Below are 16,437 nucleotides of genomic sequence, written 5' to 3'. Positions count from 1 at the left end.
GATTAGCCTGTCCAAATGAAAACTAAACAGAAACTCAGATCAAATTCTTACTTGTGGATGCATTGTGAAAACCAGCTGTTCAATGTTTTGCAATAGAAATTAGTAATTTTAACAAAGCATTATACTTCTTTTGATGGCCTACAGTGTTAATTCTCTGTCTTGTTTTTTATTTTTCTCATTTTTTTTCCTTCTCCTTTGACATGGAGATCAAAATCTGGCCTACATGTTGTAATATGGTAAGAGAAGTATACAAATATATGCATGTCTAAATATGTGAATACAAGTTAGGCTATTAATTCAAAGCACCTTACCATGTTTATTAATGTTCTGTGTTATGAGATTAAAGCTATAATTTAGAGTTACAGGAATTATAAACAACTCTTTAGCAAGTCATATACTAGCCATAATAACTTTTAAAGGGTGGAGTGTAATTTATTCAACATTGTAAGGAAAAATAAGGTAAATGAGTTAGCTTAGGGGTGGGGCAGCAGCAAACTGCTTGTGGAGACTCTTACTCCCTGAGGTGATAGAGGTTAAATGCATTACAGAGCTTATAGGCTGGCTCCCCAGGGAGAAAGGGGGCCAGACGTTTCTAGCTGACATGTCAAGGACACCACACATTTGCCCTTCTGACTAATGGCACGATACTGAGCTGATAGCAAGGCTGCAGCAGCAGTTTCCAGAGAGAAAAATGGAACACAATAGGTGGCTCCTAATTAGAGAGGAGGGCAAGATGCTGGCACAGTCTCAGTGTTTAAGAGGTTCACTAACTAAAGGCACAGTGAGCCTGAGACCACTAATACAAACTAGGAATATAACGCAAACATTATTGGCCAAGAAGGCAGTTTAGGTGAGTGTCCACAAAGAAGCCTTCTCCAGGGTAGGAGAAATCTGGACATTAGACTCAGGCCAGGTCCTGCACCACTGAAAACAGTCTGCTGCTTCAACTGATTGTATAAGTGGGTTGTCTCTCAAGTTTCCACTCCAATTCACTAATTTTACTTAAGAGCAGCAGGACAGATACATAGAAAGAGGAGGGAGACATACACTGCAGTGGTGGAGGGGGGATGTGTCAGTGGATATGCACATGAAAGAAGATGCCTGGGGAGTGGCAGGATTACTGTGTGAAGGAGAGAAAGTTGTAAGGAGATTAGAGTATAGAAGTGAGTAAAGGGAAGACTTGGAGTAGGCAGGTGGAAATGAAAGGAAGGAAGGAAAGAAAATGAGGAAGGAGGGGTCCTAGTTGATCTCAGTGTCACAGCTCAAACCAATAAATATGGGAACACAATAAATATGGGAAACCCTGACCTAAAAAAAAAAAAAAAAAACAAAAAAAAAAAAAAAAAAAAAAACACCCACACAAAAAAAACCCACCACAACAAAAAACCACCCTCCAAAACACCAAACAACATCACTTGTGTTGCAGAGATTTTTTAGCTAGCAGATGCTCTATAGTAACATATTAATGAGGCTTGAACCTGGAGAAACACAGCAAGCCAAAACTGTGATTCCTACTTGCAAAGTTATTTTACTGCAGCTGTTTTAAGTCTCACAAGAAAGTTATTTGTTTCTTTTATTTTGTTCTTTTAACATCACTCTTCATGACAGTCCCAGATACAGAGGGGCTACATAGGTGAGCAGATAGTCTTGAATGTGGAGCCATGTGCTAGGAGATCAATATTGCAGCATTATGAAAAATCTCTTGACAAGTCTTGGACAGCGTCCTGAAGAGCTTGATGAGAAAATGAGAGCAACATCAGAAAAAGAAGGACTTAAAGAAGACTAGCACCATTCCAGTATTTTCTGCTGCACTGAGTCAGACATTTTGACAGATGAAATGAAAAACTGAAGGTGTGGGTTTTACATGTTGGCTAGAATGGGTTTTGAGCTTAGCTGCTTGATAGCAGAGATGTGCAAATGTTGCAATAGAAAGGTAGGTGGAAGGAAATGTTCCATTGATTAGGGTACATGGCACACAGAGCAACAAAAAGCACATATCTACTGCTTCTCTGCCAGGCTCCTGCCTTTCCAGCAACCTCTCTTGCCCAACAAGCCTCAAGAATGCACACTCCCTTAATCCTCTGCTGGGAGGTTTGGGGCTTGGTGGAAGAAAGGACCTTCAGCAGCAGGGGGGAGGGTTGTTTGGAGAATGAAATTCAGTAAACTCCAACCTCCAAGTGAACCTGCTGGGACTGATTTGCTGCCAGCCCCTGGGAACAGAACTGCAGCACTCAGTTCCTGAATCCCATCAGCTCCCGCAGCCTGGAGGGCTCGCACCGCTCTATCTGGCACCTCTTCCCATGTCAGAACAAGGCATTGTGTGTGTGATTTCAACATGCTTCTGGTTTTGTTCTAACTGCCAAGAAACACTAGTTGCATTATTATGAAATGATTGAGGAGTATTTGCTCATACAAATTATTTGTTTTAAGAGTTTAGTAATTAAATGTCAACACAGAGTGTTGGTGTCTGAAAAGCTCTTGTGTGAAAGCCCTGTTCTAACTTGAAACTACAATACACCGCTTCTCTTCTCTCAAAACAGATTTGTTTGAAACACCCTGTTCAGTAGAATGCATCTCGCTGTAACACGCATGGTCTTTGGCCTTCAAAGACACCCTTGTGCAAAGGGCGTGTTGCATTAATTTGTTCAGCCAATTTAGGGTGTGTGGCATTAATTTGTTTGGCCAATTTGTTTAGAATCTGGCAGGGCATAGGCACCCAGCACAACGTCTGTGCATAATGCCTGTGTCATCTATCTCTACACCAGATCTCAGAGCAAGAGATTTACTGTGTGATGCCGGCCACACCTTCAGCTGCTGCTCAGGGGAACAAAGGTAGGAGCCGAAGCAACATGGTGTTTGCTGAGGGCCAGTATGAAAATGCACTTTATACTTGGAACAACTGGTTTCCACACACAGTGCCTGAGCTGCAGGAGTAAGCGCAGGTACGATTTCACTGCCAGCACTGACTGTGCTCCCCTGGGGCACAGAGGGTAATGATCACACACACAGTAAGCCCCACTTCACCCCAGTGAAGAACCACGCACAATTCAGTATGGAATTCAGTATGTTTTAGTGCAATAGTGTGTAACTTACTGAAGAATGCTAATGCTAAAGCCCATTGAGCTTTTGACTTGCATAGAAATAATGTATTTTAATTCTTTATAATTTTCTAGGATGCTTCTCTCTTATTCCTGTTTTCTGTCATGCTCAAGATAAATGGCAATGTGCTTTCCAAAATATTTCTTTGTAAGGATCAGCTAGTTATAATTAAAAATTGCAGAAGTGACCAAGGTCAAATTGAAAAGTAAACAGCTGTTGTTCAAAATGTGAACACTAATTGACTGCAACAGCACTAGGCTTTACATGGAATAGTTGATGAAAATCCTTGTGGTGGGTTTTTTGTTGGTTTTTTTTTTTTTTTTTTTTTTTTTTTTTTGGTCCTAACAGCCAACAAGATCTGGGATTAGAGCTGATAGAAAAGATGGTAACACTTTCTATTTTCCATTAATATTAATTTTTCACAAATGTGTATAACACCAGTTAGTTTTCTTCAGAAATTAGGCTGAATGTTCTGAGATTTGTATTGTGGTTCTGGGAACACCTCTATATTCTGAGAAAGACAGGCATTGAAGTTGGTGACATCATGAAAAAGCTTTTGCTTGACTTAAGTCAGAGTTTTTTCTGGGTGCCTACTGTTGAATTTAATAGAGTAGATAAATGCGAGAACAGCTACCAGGCCTAGATGTGGTTACATCTAGACTTTCTTATACATATTTATATTGTGAGCAGTTGTCAAATGATAGGGTAGGCTGAGAATTTTGTGCCATTTATAAAGGTGTCCTTATACAGTGGTTTAAAAACACATGTGCAAAGTCATCAGGCTTATTCATCGGGCAGCCAGGAGTGGTCACTGAGATGCTGGAGACTGGGACTTGTGCTTTCCACATCACATATGAAATGCCAAAAAAAAAAACCCCAGGTGTACAGGAATGATCCCATTTCCCAGAATATGTCTGTACATTTCAGAATGTGTTAAGGATACTAATGGATGACCTACAGTGAGCTATACACTGTGCAATCTAAAGCCAAGGGCTTTATGTCAGGCTTAGAGATTTTGAATGGTAACACACTTTTCAAAGAGCCTAAAAGTAATTAGCCTTTCACTCCAAGTTGACACACTTATACTTTTAATATCAGGAATAAGGAAAAAGACTAAGGCTTCTAACCTCAAATCCATAGCAGCTTAGGCACTTTCACCTCACTGGTTTTGTTATGACAGCTCTTTGTTTGGCTGATAGTGAGTGGTGTTTTGAATAGAAGTGCTTTTGCTGTTGCTTTGGCGCTTTCCGGTAATAAGGGAGGACTTGGAGGTTATGCAGCAAGGTGCTAATTGACATTAACACTTGAGACAGGAAATGCTGACACAATTTAAAATTAACATCCTGTCAATATACTGCTGACCTGTGTTAAACGTGTACTTTGTCAAACTTTCAGAATTAGATTTTAATACAGAAACAGAGTAATGATGGGAGTATTGCTGGTCTTGAGAAAAGTGAATTTAATACAGTGAGAAGCCACCCAACTGTTTCCCATTTTAGCTTACCTTTTCTCAAACAAGGAAAGTTAATTTTTGCCCCAAAAAGTCAAATATATGTATAAAGCCATCTAAGATGGTTAAAAATGATACCATATATTTAATTTTCAGTTACTAAAAGAAACTGTTCTTCAGTTCTTAGTTTATTTTAGATGTTCCATTATCAATGGTAATGACTCCCGGATATGGAAATACTGTGACAGATACATGGCATAATGCACCAAACCAAACTACTTGGGTAAATTACCTATAAACTAAAACAAAGAATAAAAAAAGCTGAAGAAGAAAAATAATACACAGCAACAGATCACAAAAGCAACTTATTTGCCAGTGTGTTATTAATTCCTTAACTACAGAGCTATGAGGATAATTCCACTTATTAGTGACTCCTGGGTAGAAGAGAGAAGAAAAAAATCGTATCATGGCGCTAGCTCTCAAACAAATAATTACCAGTTGATGGGACGGTATTTATCAACAGTTATTAAAAGGTACACAAAAACTCTTAAAACACACTGCATCTCTGGTTGATGCTGTACTTTTCCTTTGGTTTATAGATGACAGTAGCCAATTTTGTGTAAAACTGTCCCATTGACTGCTGACATGCAAAGCTCTGGTGGTGCTTGCAGAGAGGCACACTCACAAACTGTTATGTAACTTTGGAGAAACAAAGGGTGCTGTTCACTGTGAAGCAACTCAGAGCCTCCTCTTTGGAAAGGAGGAAGGCACGAGACAGAATGATGCCCATAAGAGAAACAGCATGCTGGGTGTGGTCTGATCTGTGGAGGAGGCTGTTTGCTGAACATTAATCAGAGGTTGTCCCAGGTGTCAGGAACAGCACGAAGAGAGGCACGGAGCCAGGAGAAGGTGATGGGGAAAAAGGAAGCAATTGGAGGAGAAGATTGGGCTGTGTGGAAGGAGGTGGAGCAGGGCAGTGTGAAGTGGGAGGTGTTGGTAGGAGCAGACCTGCGCAAGCTCAGGGAGTGTGGAAACATTTCAGGAAGGTGGTGCAAGCTGCGTATCACTCCTGGCAAACTTTCTCTAAGAAAACAGTAAGTGGGTGGCCTGTTGCTGTATGCGCTTCCCACTGATGGTTCCTGGGAGCCAGCCAATATTGTGTGTTGCAGTTAAGGTTACAGTGAGACTGGAAAAATATTGGCTGGAGCCCTGTTTCTGCAAATTATTTGCACAGGACACCTACTTCCATTAATAACGAAGTGCTCTGAAAAGCGACCGTCTCAGTTTGAGCATGTGAAGAGGGGGAAGGTGCTCCCGCAGGGAAGACACTGGTCTCGTGGAAAGGGATTCTTTAGAGCAGCTGCCACTTTGGGAGGAAAATCTCTAAAGGAACAGCTACTGGGTGATCTTATCCTGTGTTACAAGGTACTAGTCGGGCATGTAGGAAAGCTGCTCCAACCTGGGGAGGAAGAAAATGAAAATTGTAAATGGAACATACATTGGAGACTTGGAACTTTTCTCTGAAATTATTTGGCAAAGGACTCTCAGAGCAAAATAGTCACCATCAGATGGTCTGGTTTATTCCGTTTTAGTACTTTCCCACCCAAAAAACAATTCTTATTGGGCATTTTTCTGTTGTACAAAAGCCAGAGCAATTTCTCTGTAAGGAGCTCAACTATCATGGCCTCACTGTGCTCTTGGGGAGAAAAAAAATTGCCTTCCACTACAAAATGTTTACATTGGCTGCCGAGGTTTCTCCTGATTTCCTCTGTTGGGAATGAATAATTAGGAAGTGAACTGGGAGGTGAAAAAGGCCTCTCTATGTGTTTAAGTCTAATGTCACAGCTTTCCAAGGACAAAGCTTTTAGTACATAGAAAGGTTTCTCTGTCAAGCAGATGAATTCAATAGCTAAGCAAGACAGCAAGAAGAGGAGTCAAACAAAGCAGAGAACTCCCAGTGGGCAGCTTCTGGTATGCACTTACGACAGGTACTGCATGAAATGGATGCAGAGCACACATATGTGGGACACACAGGCAACACACATAAGGTGTTAATAGTCTTAGCTGATGCCAAGGAAGAAAAAGAGCAGACAGGGTCAGCTACTGTTTCCTGAGCTAAATGTTCTTTTTCTTATGGTGGTCAGAGCCAGGGGTGGTTTTACAATGTGCAAAACATGCACTTGTAATTAAAGTGAAACTCACACTGACAGAGAAAGCGGATGGTGAATGTTGACCTCACATGCTGCATCTGTAGAGCATTTGGGGACGCATTGTTTCAGCAAAAGGGATGTTAGCTTCTGAAATTCTTTTTTAATAAGAGGTGGACAGGAATAAAGTTCTGTTAATTTGTATGCATGGCATGAAGCCATTTCTCAGGAGAAGACAGTGCTGATGGTTCTTTGGAATAGAGAACTACTCCTTTATATTTTTTTAAATTCTCCATTCTTGTATTTAAAAACAGGTTTTTCGCTATTGTTTGTAAACAGTGGAATTTAAAATAGTAAACAGGAGACAGGATAAGTAAAACTTTTTTTTTTTTTTTCCTCCTGCTGTTAAGCTGTTCAATACTATATTCACATAGATATTTAGGCACGTAAGTCCCCTATGTACCTTAGTAACACATCTACCCAAGTCTGGCTTGTAAATTTCTTTGGAAATCTATGCTTTTAGAAGAGACTTGGGATAGGAGCCACTGTAAACTTTGTCCATTTTCAGATGCATGTTGGTTGATATAGGTGGGCCTACAGAGAGAAAAGTGTGGAATTTCTGCCAGAACCAGTGTGCTACTGACCCCAAGAAGGTGGGTGGAAAGACAGTCAGTCCATATGAATAGAGTCTCAGATCCTCAGCTGTTGAGCCATGGCTTGAGTTGCTCTTTTCAGCTTGCCTCGGGGAAGATCTCTCCCCTGGTGTTTTGAATTGAAGATTGCTGGGGAAGACAAGAAAATCTGCCCCCTGCTCTAGCCCTTCTAGACTTTTTAATCTCCTGCACTAACCAAAGAATCAACAAGTATATCATCTCCCTTCCAGAGAGATAAGAGCCTGTAAGAGCCAGAGCGCTCTGCCTTCCAACAAACTCATGCATAAAAGGTTAATTTAGAGGGTGAGATATGTGTGTATGTTGGACAAATGGGGAGCTGAAGGGATTCTTTTTATTCCTCCCATTCTCTTGGCCTTGGCAAGTGATTGCAGGTTGAACGCATGACTTTACATTATGGAGCACTTCTCCATCACCCAGGCCTTTGTCAATTCACCAAATGTGACAATTATAGCATTTCAGAGATGAGACTTTCTAATCCTATTACTCATTCATCAACCTGCGGATGATAGCAGAAGCCAGATCGAACAGTGCCAAAAGAGCAGTGAGGAGCCTTCTCCAGTGCTGTGAAACTAGGCTTAGCTCAGGCACAATAGGTGTGTAATTTAAGGTTTTGTTGAGCTGAAATCCAATCACATACTTGACTGGTAGATCACAGAAAGACACAGACAAAAAGAATGAGATAATTCTACCTCACACAAACACTTGAATCCGGCTTTGACTTAATAACAAGTGTGTGATCAACCTTACACTGTTTCTTTCTTTTTATTTATTTAATTTTTAAAAATTTTTATTTGAACCCAGAAATGGGATGGCACTGAAATACTTTACCTACTTGGGTGTCAGCCAATAATATGAAGAAAAAAAAAAAAATACCTGAAGGAAATGGAGGTACTTGTTTAGATAAATAAATCTAAAAAGTACAGATGCTTGTTGTATGAAAGATAATCAGAAAATTTAGCTTCCAGGCTTAGCTCAGTGCTATCTTCTCAGCATCTGGTACCTGTTGTTTTTCAGAGCGGGGAGGATCTAGCAGAAATACGAGGAGAGCAAAGCTAAAATGAAACCAACCTTGACTGTGAATATTATTGCCCTCTCTCTTTTGCTTCTAAAATGCTCCTTTTACATTGTTTTGTTTCAGACACGGGAGCTATTGTGTGTGGGCAGGTGCTGGGTGCTGCAGCCCTATAACCACGTGCAGGGGACTGGGAACGTGGAAGAGAAGAACCACAGTCTTCCATGGAAACAGAAAATTGAGTTTGTTCTCTTCTGTGTTTAAAGGTGTAGCTTTTCATCACACAGTGTGTTATCTACATTGGGTTTTGTAAAGGATCGTCTTCAATACAGGCTACTGTAGAAGTAGCCTTTAATATTTACAAAATTAAGTGTAAGGCCTTTAAGTTAAAATCTTTGGGAAGAAAGCTCCTCGGAATAGGAACTTTCACGTTTATGTCCATCATCAGTGCTTCCACACAGTGAAGAAGTCCAGCTTCTTTGCCCAAGTCTTCTGTCAAGACCAAACTTAAACAAACACATTTCCATAGTTTTTTTGGGCATCTCAAGCTCTTTGAAGTGACAAATTCAGTGGGATTAACTGTACATGGAATTTGGTGCTAGCTTGTAGGTGTCATGACACTCAGACATGTATAAACCCCAAATGGAGGAGACATTAAAAACATGAGAACAAGCCCACTGCTAGCAAAAAAGGCAAAGAGTTTTAATGACTCAAGCCTGGCAGAGGAACAAGCACTTTAGTGTAGCGGTGGAGAAAGTATGGGGTTTTAAAGTCTGCAAATCAAGAAATGCTTTCAAGCCACATTACTTGAGCGGATATGTAAGACTCCAAATGCCTTAGCCCAAATTACACATCCAGGGAATCTCTGAGGTGCAACCAGCCCATGAACATGGGCAGAGTGAAACTTGTGTGGAGGGCAGCTGACAGAGCTCCTCTGCAGCCACAGGTAACACCTGCACTGTGCCTATGCCAAAGCAAAACTGCCAAGCCCTGCTGCCAGTAATGCAGTGAGTAGGGCAAAACCCAAGAAGCCCAGAGAGACAAAAAGGAAGGGGAACCTTGGGCATTAAAGGCTTAAATTAAAGTTTGAATCTTAGCATTAGTCACAAAATACCAAAATTCGCACAATGTTTTGCTAATGAAAAAGTAAATAAATTACCAATTTGCAGGATATCAGACTCAGAAGCATACAGAAACAATATAAATTGAATTTTTTTCTTTTTTAATAAGTGAACTAGTGGAGAAAAATCCTACAGCAGTGAAGCTCATATTTAAACATGACAGAGGGAGATATTTTCAATGGCTCATAGGAATACAAGGAGATTGAGATATGTTCCAAACACAAGGAAAAAAAGATATCCACAACACAGTATAATCTGAGAAAGTCAAATGGGGTTTAATGTGGTTCCCAAACTGCAGAGATCTCATAAACATAGTGATTTCCTTTAGCAATATAAACTCTGACATTTGACCAGACAATTGCCTTGGGGACATTAGCTAAAATAGCCTCAGCTTTAAAATTGAAATATGAACTTCTAAAGGCTTTGGTAGTTGCTTTCCAGTGACACTGAGACAGCTAACATGACTAGTGGCTGCTGCTGGATATATCAGGATTCCTAATTTAGAAATAGGCTTGGGATTTTGGCTGCTGAGCTGCAGACACCCTCTGATCTGGAAATGTTCTTTCCCTTCACGTGTGGGTAGCTCAGCTGCTTTTCACCAACAAGAAAACAGGCATAGTTTTCACCATCCTTTTTGCCTGTCAGGAAGCCAAACACGATTGGCAGTGGTGTGGAGCAGAGTTGGTGTGGCGGGGTGGTGCTGCAGCTCCGGGGGTGTGCGTTCACAGGGGCGATCCCACGGAGCACGGACTGTACGTGCCTTGGAGAGAGCTCGCACGGAGGCTGCCGTGGCCTTCCGTGTTTTGGGGAGGAGGCATCAGGCATTTATGCTCTTAGCTGGCAGGTCTGTAATTCCTTTTCCTGGCAGGACACAGTTTGTGCTCCTTTGTGCTGCAGCCTGAGCTCACGGGGGCAGCCCACTGGGGAGCATACCCTGAGGGGAGCAGCAGCTGCCAGGACAAACGCAATTGTTGGTGGTCTCGGGGGGCTGCAAGTGCTCTCTGTGGGAGCTGTTTGATGTTGTTGATCCCACACAGAATCTGGAGGGGAAGGAGGAAACCGCATTCAGCATTCTCTGTATAAGTACATCTGCTAATGACCTGTGCCTGGTAAGGTGTAAATGTATGCATACAGTCAGCACTTTGGCAAGTGCCCTCTCTTTATAGACAGTGTACTGTATTTTTATTCAGCATACTCATTTATGATGTTATATTGCTGCAAAGTGTTACCCAGATTAACAGAGAGAAAATAAATCCTTTTTGTTGCTGCTGGCTTTTCAATATCCTGGAGCAACTGGAATGCTTTAAACTGTGCAGGTGAGCATTTGCTCACCTGTGTAGGCCCCTGATCCCTTTCTTCTTTAGGGACCAAATTAGCTGAGGGGATAACTATGTGATTTTCCTGCTTTTATCCAATATAATAAAGACAACAAGGTAAACCAGCTTATGTGTCATGCTGTCTTCCCAGCCACTGAGTACTTTGTACTGTGTGCTCTCAGTAGAAAAAGGAAGTTAGGACCTCTTTGGTGATAGGGTCCCTTCAACTCCATGGGTTCATTCTCTGCACACCAGCCCTGAATGCTGGTGTCTGTGGACTTCATCAGGACAGCACGTGGTGAGGAGAGCTGGGGAAAAATGTGGTCTTTTCCTAACTTCTCAAACCAGACAACCAGGACAAACATCACTTCTTCCCCCTTGCTCTCTTCCACCCCAGCCTTTGCCTTGGCTCCTATGGCCTCCTCCTTTGCAAACCAGTGTGAGCTGTGGGAGACCTGGCTGCCTCACTAAAATCCTGCTCTCTGCACTAGCCTTTAAAAGGTCAACCTCCATGGGCCAGTGGTGGGTGTGTTTGCAGCTCTCTTTTCTTTTTGTCTTCATACTCTTCTCCTCGGTTCCTTGTCAAACTCTGAGAAAAGCTCTTGAGGGCCACAGAAGTGGGCAGCCTTGGCCCCAAAGAAATTCAAGTAGCATGTTTCTGTCTGTGCAGATCCCAGATCGTTGCTGCCTGCTGCTGTAAAGTGTCAGACTCCATTGGTCGGTGTCTAACAGCAGCAACACTTAACGAAGTTGAGTGAGGATGATGTTTAAGCATTTCTCATCCTAAGGAGCTACTATGGCAGCTGCAGAAGGCTCCTACAGTCTGGCTGTGCTCTGAATAACCTCTCTCACTATGGTTCACATTAAAAATTTTGATTATCTGTCAGACTGCTGCTCCCCTTCTCTTCAGCTATCAGAGTTGCAACACTCTGTAGAAGTCATTTACTTGCCAGTGGTACTGTTAGCCCTTTGTGAACAATTAAGCTGAGGTCGGAGGTTGTAATATATCAAATTTGAGGACCATATTAAATTTTATTTTTACTGAAAGGAACTTTTTGTCTCTTTTATCAGGAGGAAAATTAAGATGTGAACTGGAATTCCATCAGGCTGTCTACTGTGAAGCCCCGTGGCTTTAGAAAAGGGGCAGTAGTGGTCAGAAATGACACTCAAAAGGTAAATTTATTTCTTTTTTATTAAAAAGGATAAGTTACGACCTGTACAGTATATCTTAAAGAAGGAGGGATGTTAAGATTATAAACTGCATTTTCCCATTTCTTTTAAAATGTCTGATCTTGCCAGGCCAGAGAAGTTCTGGATGGGAGGGAAGGGGATGCTGAGCTGCCACTGAAGCTGCAGAGTATAGCCTTACTCAGCCTCTATGCCGCCCCCACCACAAAAACTTCTGGGTTTGGTTTTTGGAAGAAATGCAGAAGGCTCCTTCTGGTCTGAAAACAGCATGCTAGTGTGAGCTAAATATTCTACCTATCCAATGATAAATGAACAAGCAGCTCAAGATAGGTTTTTGCAAAAGATTTTCTGTTTGATTCTGGAGCTGGAAGTTTCTTGACTTTAAAAACCTCAGTCTGGGCCTTTTCTCTCACAAAACCCACCAGAAGTTTTGCCCCTGAGAGATTACTTTCCAAAGTTTTGTTCAGACTTACTGTCTGTGAATTTTAGCCATTCTAAATAATTATCATGTAATAAATGGAAACATTATTATAAAACCAAACTATGGTGAAAGCCTGTGTTGTTCACTTGTTTCCAGAGAACAAGCATTTTGGGATATCTGGTCAGCACCTGGCCAGGCTGATGCTGCCTTTCACCTCTCTGGGGCTGTATTCTATAATTTAGATAGTTTAAATTGTCTTCTGGACTTACATGTGCAAGTATGTGCTTGTTCGCTTCCTATAAGATATCCCTTCCTGTCTGTAAATCAAAGAACATGTGAGAGGCTGAGGAACCTGAATGCTGATCTTGTCACTCCTTACACAACCTGCTCTCTTTGCCCAGTCTGGCCACCTGTGGGTTACACGCAGACCTGGTTGATTTTGTGCACAGGGGCTGATGATATCAAATTAGGCTGAAAAGTTCCAAGAACCTTTTTCATTTTTTTCTGTAGGATTAAAGGATTGCCCTGCTATATTTGGCATGGGTTTCTCCTCCCCTCTTTGCTGCACAGTGTTATGTTCCACTCATCCATATCTCCTGTGTTTCCACCCTGAAGAAGGCGGAATTTCAACAGCAAGAAAATGGATTCTATTGTGCTCTGTATAATTTGAAAAACACCCTGTGGGATGAATTGTGCAATTTTAATATTCATTATCTCAAATGCAGACAATAGAATAGACCTTAGTAGGAAAGACTGATTAGCAGATTACTGAAGATAGTTTTTTCGACTTGGCACATTATTTGATAAGTGGGTAAAACAGTTTCTCAGGACCTGAGTTTTTGGTATTAAAAATGAAATGTAATGGCAGTGTGGGAGCCATCCTTCTGTAAACACATACATGGGAGCTCACTGGTCATGCACATGCAGAACTGAATTCCTTCGAAGGTCTACGGCGTTGCTGGTTTAGCAGCTGAGACCAAGGGATTTCTGTTGCTCCCTCCAACTCTAAATGAGAGACTGGAGAAGGGGAGCATTAATTCAGTCCATAAACTAAATGGTAATGTTTTAATTACATTCTATTGTAATTCTTCTTATTTGTCTATTTGTAATTGTGTAGTTTGCATATTCATTCCTTTCTTTCCCGAAAAGGTTTTGTTGTGGGTTTTTTTTGTTTGTTTGTTTGACAAAAGTTTGACTCCAAAAAGAGGCCAAACTTGTCATTAAAAAGCTATAAGGGAAAGAAAGAAATATAGAAGGATGGTTTTTCCTACATTCAAAGATTTCTGTGGGAAAAGGGTACAAGGTGGATACAGTTTTGTGGAAATAGAGACACTAAGAATATCGTAGACAAGAGCAAATGAAATTATGTTTGGCAGCATGATTAGGGAGTATGATAAAACTTAGCCAAGCAAAAAAAACCTTGTAACCATCACCCAAATGCATTCAAAGTAACCTGATAATTTTTATAAAGGCTGTGGTAGTTGACAGTTCTTTTCTCCAAGTGAAGTCTTCTGGGGTGTTAATTCTGTTAAAAACTTCAGTGAAATGTAGCCACTACATGCTGGCTTAGTTCCCTTCCCATAGCAGACAATATTAACCATTTTTTGTTTTTTCTTTCTAGCAAATAACAGGGAATTAGTAGAATTCCAGTTCCTGTGGAAGAGAGAAGATGATTTTATTTCACACAACCGTCTAAGGAAGTAAGTTCATCTCCTTGTAGAAACACTATCACAGCTACAACCTTCTTGACTAGTTCTTTATGTCCTCCTGTCAAACATTATTCTTATTACATGGACACTTGTCAAGGTTTTGTGTCACTGTGCCTTAGACTCATAAGAGCCTGCTGAGACAGTGCACAAAGCTGTAACATTTTCCATTTCCATGGCTGCTTTGATAGAGACTGGGACTCTGCTCTTGTTCTGAGGTCAGGATGGTGTTAGAGGGTGTTGGAGGTGTTTCTTCAAGCCTGAGCCAACCTGAGGTTTGGGAGGTGCATAGGAACTGAAGCAGTCTCGGGTAGTGTCTGAGCATAGACCAGGACTGGAAGAGGTTGACTTGAGGAACATTTTCATTCATGGTAAAGTTAAAGTAACAGTCAATGCAAGCAGCAGCCTCTGATGCCTGCCTAGAATTAGGTGTTCTGTGCGCCTACTACACAAGACCAGGGAGCGAGGGGAGCCCAGTGCAGCCTCCACTCGTGTAACCTGTCCGCAGCCGTCACTGGAGACACTGGAAGGCAAGTCCCCACCACAGGGATTTCCTGGCACTGTCAGATGATGTGTAGTGACTAAAAGGGCTGCTGAGGCTAAGAAAAGAACAAGCTTCAACAGACAATATCTCATAAGTGCATCCTGAGATTTTTCAGTTCTTTCCTTACTTACACGTATCACATATATTTTCAAATAGCTGTGTTTGCTTACCTACTGTTTTTCCTAGCTTATGCTGTCTCTGGGCCTGAGAATTTTGTCTTTCCATTGTGTACTCTCTCACTGACATAGTATAATGACAAACCAATCCCCTTGCTTCTAATTAATGAATAGACTCTAGTTTTTGGGGTTTTTTTTCAGGCAAGAGTCTTTTAAAAAGCCTAGCTTTCAGCTGTTAAGAATATTCAATGATATTTATGACAGATTTTCCACTTCTTCTTTCCTGCTGCACATAATCTTCAAGATCATTAAAGGGAAATTCTGAGATTTTCCATGCTTAGTGCTAATGTAGCACTTGTTTCATAATGAAGCTTGAAATGGTGGGTTTTTCTCTGCACATGATTAATGTTAAAGTCCACATCCTTATCTGATAGAAAACACCCAGAACTCCACTGGAGTAAATGAAGTTAGGATAATTTGCATCGGTTGAGAATGTGGCCCTGTATCTGGCATATAATTTCCAACTGGGGTGCCGTTGTTTCATTTCTGTGAGGGGATAGGAAGGGTCTCAGTGGGAGAGAATGAAAGTGGAGACTGGTCATTGCTAGCACAAGATAGGAATGAGTTCTCTGAAGTATAGAACGATTGGAATTAAAAGGAAAATTCACCATGGCACAGTGAGGTGCAGCTGAAATGACCCGAACCTAGTGAGGTTGCTCTGCTTTGTGTTACTGCAGAGGGATCAGTGCTCAGAGGAATTCTCCCAGCCCATGTTCTGTGATCAGGGATGGGAAGCTTCTCCCATGCCCTGGGGTTTTCAGGTCAAACTAAACTGCTTAGGGGCTGTACCTCAAAGCCATCTGGAGGCTCTAACTACTACTGTGCGAAATGCCCTGTTCCTCAGGTGGAGCTGGCAGGAACCAGTTCTTCAGCTGCGACATGGCTTTCTATTTGCATTTGGATGGAAACCAAGAGGTTGCTTTTTTTCTCTCTGACTTTGAATAGAACTCTGTCTCCTCCTTTAAGCTGCCCTACTTCTTAAGCAGAGATGCTGTTTCATTGCTGCAGCTACCTGGTTCTGGGCTTTTGTTTCAGAACACTTGTGCCATAATATTCCTCTCCGGAGGTGTCTTGCTGGAGGAACTGTCCCCGCTCCAGCCCCGAGGAGAACACTCTGATGAAGACTCATGTCTCTGTGCCACCACGGAAACTTCTCAGGTTGTCATTCTGTCCAGCATGACTGAAATAGCTGTAAGATATGGTGGGCATTTTTAATAGGCTACAACTCTGTTCCTTGAGGTGAAAGAAGAGAGCGTATACAGTAAAACAGGTGAAGTTTTTACTCATCTTTTTTCCCCCAAATAAATTTTTGCTGTAGTTTTTCACAACTAAACTTCAGTTAAACAAAACTTTATAAATATTCGATCCAGGCATTGTTTAAATCAGAACAGAATTCCTGTTGAATTGAATGAGGTCAGACTGGGGCTCCAAGTGAAAGTCAATACAGTTTTTTAGTTCCTTCTTTCTCCTTCTTGCCCGATCAAGCAGTTACACATAAGAAAGTTGGCCAGCTGTGAGCTGGTGATTCAAGAAGGATGGATATGCCTCAGAAACCATTGCTCCAGCTGTCTCGGGCTGTTCTG

At 41.6% G+C, this 16,437-nt stretch overlaps 1 long non-coding RNA gene across 1 annotated transcript in view; it reads left to right on the top strand.

The window, feature by feature from the left end:
* Nucleotides 1-16,437, top strand: part of LOC120758017 (uncharacterized) — a 48,999-nt gene that overhangs the window by 28,992 nt on the left and 3,570 nt on the right. The window contains exons 2-4 of the long non-coding RNA XR_005702744.1: nt 11,891-11,992; nt 14,050-14,128; nt 15,890-16,012. This is a non-coding gene — a long non-coding RNA (uncharacterized LOC120758017). The remainder of the gene's footprint in view (nt 1-11,890; nt 11,993-14,049; nt 14,129-15,889; nt 16,013-16,437) is intronic.

The sequence above is a fragment of the Hirundo rustica genome, chromosome 11, assembly GCF_015227805.2.
Source record: "Hirundo rustica isolate bHirRus1 chromosome 11, bHirRus1.pri.v3, whole genome shotgun sequence".
In the NCBI taxonomy this organism is placed as follows: domain Eukaryota; kingdom Metazoa; phylum Chordata; class Aves; order Passeriformes; family Hirundinidae; genus Hirundo; species Hirundo rustica.
This window is presented reverse-complemented; position numbering and strand designations above follow the sequence as displayed.